The 6,000-nt window shown below is 36.1% G+C and overlaps 1 protein-coding gene across 2 annotated transcripts in view; it reads right to left on the reverse strand.

The window, feature by feature from the left end:
• LOC142342261 (uncharacterized) overlaps positions 1-5,228 on the reverse strand; it is a 42,362-nt gene extending 37,134 nt beyond the window's left edge. For both annotated transcript variants that reach the window (XM_075393539.1, XM_075393538.1), the window contains exon 1: positions 5,143-5,228. The gene's annotated coding sequence lies outside the window, so the exon portion shown is untranslated. The remainder of the gene's footprint in view (positions 1-5,142) is intronic.
• Positions 5,229-6,000: the final 772 nt, after the last annotated feature.

A 6,000-nucleotide genomic window follows, 5' to 3' on the forward strand; every position in this document is an offset into this window, starting at 1 on the left:
GATTGAAATTTTCAGCTCTCTTGAGAGAGATCTCGTGTGAAATTGAATTGAAAGCATTTGCAAGACCCAAGAAAACAACACCTGTGTCGTTGTCATTTTCCATATCTTCCCATAATGTACAGCACCGCATGGTTTGACGACTTTCTAGATTGAAAACCGAACTAATTTCCGTTCAAAAATGCATATTTTTCACGATATTCTACTAATTGATTAAGTAGAAGTTTTTCCAAAACTTTCACAAAATTTGATGTTGCGCAAATTGAACGATAATTAATTAAAACAGGGACATCTCCTTATTTAAAATTAGTGTAATTTGCGCATCCTGTAGAATTGTTGAAACACTTTTCTCATAAAAACTATCGTTAGAAATAACCTGAAGGTGTGTTCAGTAACATGTTTTCCGAATTTCAATGCCCAAGCATTGATGTATCCCGACCCTGGTATTTTGTTTTGAAACTAGCATTCAAACAGTTCAATAAATTCGTAATTTGGGTGGAAGTGGCTTTAATGATTTGTGATTAATGGGTAGTTGGAGTTTGAATTTCAGTATCACTTCATGTATCTTAATCACGTATAAAAAATGGTAACTACCAATGGTGGCAAAAGTTATCAACTCGATAGTGTTTAATTGTTCCGTTAACTCCGCCGTTTGTTCAAACTTTTTGCTCGTCCAATCACAACGTTCAGCCATTTTGGGTATTTTGACCCAAGAGACCATATCCTCCCTTCCCGGTGTCTTGAATCAATAAAACGAGATCCGCCTTTTTGAGTTTTTTGCTGTAGGGTATTGCCATGTTTGCCGATTACTTAAAATTGTACAAAACTCTCTACATAATCTATCTGAAATTAGGTTTGCCTGATATTGAGTTTCTCCGACCAACTGCGATGATAAACAGAAACTTTTGCGCTGGGTATTCAAGTTAGGCAATTTTTTTACGAAGCAAGAAGCGATTGATAATCAATGCTTCTGAGTCTTTGACATCTGACTTGACTGCTGTCAACTATCTTCTGCTCAACTTCTTTTCAACGAAACGTTTTGTATTTGAAGGAGTACCATTGGCAACTGATCTATTCCCCAACATTGCCTGCATTCTTTAACCAACCGTTCTAATACCCCTTCAAAATGAGGTTATTTGGTAGGCTTGAACTTCCATCTGATTCCTTGTTTTTGGACCCCTCTCCGTTTATTACTTAAGTATACTCTGAAAACTCTTTGTTTGCGTCAACTAAGTTTTTCCCTTTGTCGTTGATCTTTGTTCGTGCTTCTCGTAGGAACGAAATGCAAAGTTGCACTGAGTTAGCTATCTGTTTTTAGCTTGACTGATTTTTCTATATTTTAGCTGCTCTACTTAGAAAGGTAAAAACACTATCCCACCGGGATTTTTTCATTTGGATTTTTTTAACATTAAAAAAGACACAGTAGTCAATTGTAACTTTTTTAAAGGCTGTTGACGCATCTAACCACTTTTGCGTTAAAACTGCCATTACTGGAATTATCTGTTCTGGCCTGCCCTCTTTCCGCGCTACGCAATTGTTGTTGATTGACTAAAGATATTTTCATAGCCAAGGTTCCAAATCTTCTGCTGAATAATTTTTCTTATATCCTCAATGCCATCATGTTGTTAGTTTTGTGCTCGTTTTTCAGGAATATGTCAAATGCACACAACATTTTTCAAGAATAAGTCAAATTGTTGAAAACAGCTAAAATTTGTTGTTTTCAATTTTATATAACTTTTTATGACACATCACCTCTGCTCTTTCTTCAGTAACTTTTCTATGCTTTTTTGATTTTCATAAAAGCTTTTTACAAATTTTGCCACTTTATGATAGCCCAATGTTCTCTGTACTTATGCCAGAGTATCCATTATCCTGGTGAATTTAGTGAATTGTTCCTCTTTTTTACTGAATAAATGCTTTCTTTTTCTTCAGCTTGTGCTATGAGGACTGATGAGTGTATGTTCTACACATCCGAGTAATAGATTAGATTAGCTTGCTCTGGTGATTTACTTTCTAATTGCTGCAACCGGGCCGGCCCAGTGAGCCAATCAAATCTATTGAGTTTTTATTGTTGATTGCATTCGTAACAATGTTGATTGGGTTGTTGATAACGCGTATGTGATTCCACTGTGAAATATCAAAAAAATCCAGTTTTGCAACCAGTCAATTGGAAGCAAATACCTGTTTCTTGCGATGGGAGTTTTGGATCAACTGCAACACTGTAGATGACTCCGAGCAGAAAGTGCTGCTTTAAGTCTTCATTTTAATTTCTTTGGCTAACTGTTCCATCAACCTAACTGCAATGCATTTGCAAGCGCACTTTTGGAAGAGGTCTTTTTGGTTCCACTTCAAATTCTCAACTAAAACACGCTAAGAAAATTTGTTTCATTCAGGATCCAAACAAAGTTAGACCACTGCACATATTTTGTTTTGAGATAAGTCAAAAGACACACGATGTTAGGTTTTGTCCCTCGTTGTATTAATGTATCTTCTTTTCCAACGCCAAATGGAAGTCGTGTGCTCCACATCAGGAATGCTTAAACAGAGGCCACTTTGTTTTCCCATTGTTATCCATTCGTATTCTAGATACTTTGCAAAAATTCTTAATTTCTATTGCACATTGTAAGTGACGAGTTTGTAACTGATTGAAGACTGCAATTGCCTCTTCGGGTATTTGCATCCATTTGGTGGAATCATTAAAAAAATTTCTTAAGTATTGCTTTTTATGTTTCACTTTCCAGCAAAATTTGAACAAGTTAAAAGTTTTAAATCTAAATTGACACTAACATTCGTATCTTTGAACAGGCTTGTTAGTTATTGATCGCCAATGATCATGCAATAAACTTGAATTGTGCCTGGGAACTTGTAGTTAAAGAAATATTGATTCGATATTGACCGGCAGACGTCTCGTTCTGTCACAATCTGTGAATATGGTTTCAATCAAGAAGTGCAGTAGACCGAATGCTTTTTATAGGTTATCGCTAGAATAATTATTTGTAATTGTTTGCAGTGTTGCAAACATCCTGTAGGCTTATTTTGGTTTTGAGCTGGATGTTGTCACACAATCTTTTCTTCAACAAAAATTTTTCAAATTGGATACGACCAGTTTTCTTACAAACCCCCTTTTGAACTTTGGTGTCTACTAATTGGTGATGCAAATTTCCATAATCTCAAGACCTTAGTAAAACTTGCTTCTTGATTGTTGTGGTTGAGGCATTCTCATTTCGTACTGCTCTACATTAGTTTCCGCCGTACTCTTTATCGTTTTTGTGCTCGCTTTTGTTTTGTCAAGACTCATGACGTGCAATTTGGAAGGGAAATTCTATCTTCCAACAGGTTTATATGTCTTTAGCCACTTTCACATCATTTTCATGGCAAATTAAAAGACGTTTTGTCTTCTTTTTCCCGGCTTGGGTCAACTGACTACCCACCCTAATGCCGTTGGGACGACAAAAAATTCATTGAGTGTGCCAATTGTTTAGTGTAATGGTTGTCATATCTTGTCAGCATCTCAAACAAGGAAGATGCAAACTTCAATCAAATTGGGTTTTTATAGAATAAAACGCTGAGTTGTTTCAAACTATGCTTTTGCCTGTTATAGCCAAAGTTTGTGCTTTCCAGTTGCTTCCTCACTGCAGCGTATTGATCATTCGAAGTCATTATCTTGAAAAATACATAGTCCAAAAATTTAGGAGTGTCACAAACCAGTGGACAATAATTTCTTTTTGCTTTTTCACGTTTGAAAGTTAACTGAAGTTGGACGTCTTCAAAAATCTTTTTTCTCCGTTTGTCTTTTGATTTTCTTTTTCTCGCTCTCTCTTGAACGCTGAAAAACCACTATGCAAGAACGTCTTGTTGGCAGCTTTTGTTAACAGAGTCTTAGATCAGGTCCTGTTTTTTCATGTTTTTTTTTCAGATCTGTTTTCTACTTTGAAGAACCAAACATTTTGCTTTGAGCCTTGCAGGGAAATTTTTACCGCAATTTAAAGTGTTGCACTTGATTGTAAATCATATTCTTTTTTGTTTTGCTTCAATCACTTCACGAAATTGTTGATTGTTGTTGTTGAATTGTTAGTTGGAACAACTAGAAGTTGGCCACCAAACATGAGCTACAAGAGGACTTGAGCTTGAGTGTAGAACACGCCATAATACGCATTTGAAAATCAAGTTGATGTAATTGTGCCAGTCATTAGCGGTTTCAATTGGCTCAGTTTCTCTTACGATTTTATGTTGAGTTGATGCACCGTAGAAATAAACATGCTCAACTTTTTCTGTCGTAGGAGAGCCTTTATGTTCGATCAAACTCAGTTATGCCCTACGTGGTTTGTTTTGACCGTGAATTATAAAGTATCAATTTCTGCTCAGTCATCTGAATTTGATCAAAAAGTTATGATCAAACGTACGTTACCCTGGGCTATTCGTTGGCCACCTCAATTCGGAATGATCAAAATTGTTTATTTTCGTTACTTATCGTAACTCTTCTCAGGGTTATTTGATCGGTCCAGCCACGAAGATTTTTTGTAGACTTCCAACTGAAGTCTTCCAACTGAAATATAATCAGCCTTCTGCACTCAAATTAAAGCCATCGTCATCTCGCTCGAGCCCTTTAGTTCAAGGGATCCATTTGGTATTATAAGTTGAGCGTAGTTTGTTCTTACAAAAGCTGCAGCTATATCTCATGTTCTTTTCTTTTCAACTCTAAATCCTTTTTTAACTAGAGTTTGGAAAACTATTTTGTCCTTAAAACAACAAGCTGCTCAGTTTTCCTGGTCTTTTGGAGAAAATTTATACTCGCAATCATGACTTTCTTTCCCACTTTCAAGAGGGGGAGAGGAATTTAATCAAACCTCAGAGACTCGTTTGAGGTTTTGTATAATTAGTGCTTCAGTGCAGTTGATATACTGATGTTCAGTGATGTTCACTTTTCCGTGGATTACGGCTACCAATAAGCGTTCATTTTGTCAATTATTTCCCTTTGGTGTTTTTTTGACAAAACAAATCCATTTAGTCAAAATTAGCGCATCGCTTTTTGATGAGCTGCTCGATGCTGTTTTCAACCTCGCTTATCTACTTACAGATTGTTTTGAGTTTGATTGGCTGATCTTCGTTGAAATTATTTCGTAGCCTTCTCGAAGTTCAACTCACCGTTGCTCTTGATAATTGCTGATTCGACCGGCCCCACAATCGAAACACCGTACATCTGATTTGTCGGCGAAGCTTTGATATTTTTTCGGAAATTGCTTCTCTATACCGAACAGTTTCTTGTTTTCCACAGTCCGTGTTAAGGAGCCAAATGTAAAAGCTGTTCTCCCATCAATGACAACGAAAATATAAAACTGTACAGTTTGTTCAGCAGTTTCAAAACTGCACACTTTGTTGAGCAGTTTCAAATCTGTTCAGATAATACGTTATTGTGATTGTATTTTGTGAATTGAATTATCGGCTATACTGTAGGTTATTGATGCATTACTTGATACTCAATTGGTCTCATTCACAATCGTTCAACTTTGGTCTTTGATATGTTGCTTCGCACACCAATATTTCGAGTTTGGTTTGTTGAAGATTTTCTTATCAATTCAAAGAATTGAGCAATTTTAGGAAAAATCAATCCTATCAACTCGCCGTCTTGAACCCGTCTCATTAACAATCGTTCAACTTTGGTCTCTGATATGTTGCTTCGCACACCAATATTTCGAGGTTGGTTTGTTGAAGATTTTCTTATCAATTCAAAGAATTGAGCAATTTTAGGAAAAATCAATCCTATCAACTCTCCGTCTTGAACCCGACTACAGTTAAGCAAGGTTTCGATCTAATACAGATAGCAGTTCTTAAAAGCTTAATCCTAAAAGATATAATTCCAAGGAAACTAAAAAAATTAACAAAGATTTCGTTCATATTTGGTCTCAATAGTTTTGATGTTCAGACTGTGTTCGGCTACGGTCAGGTTAATTAAGAAGTATTAGAAACACTACCGCTCTATTTCAATAAATTTGTTCCTCGGAT

The sequence above is a fragment of the Convolutriloba macropyga genome, chromosome 7 (genome assembly GCF_964194025.1).
Source record: "Convolutriloba macropyga chromosome 7, txConMacr16.3, whole genome shotgun sequence".
Classification (NCBI taxonomy): Eukaryota; Metazoa; Xenacoelomorpha; order Acoela; family Convolutidae; genus Convolutriloba; species Convolutriloba macropyga.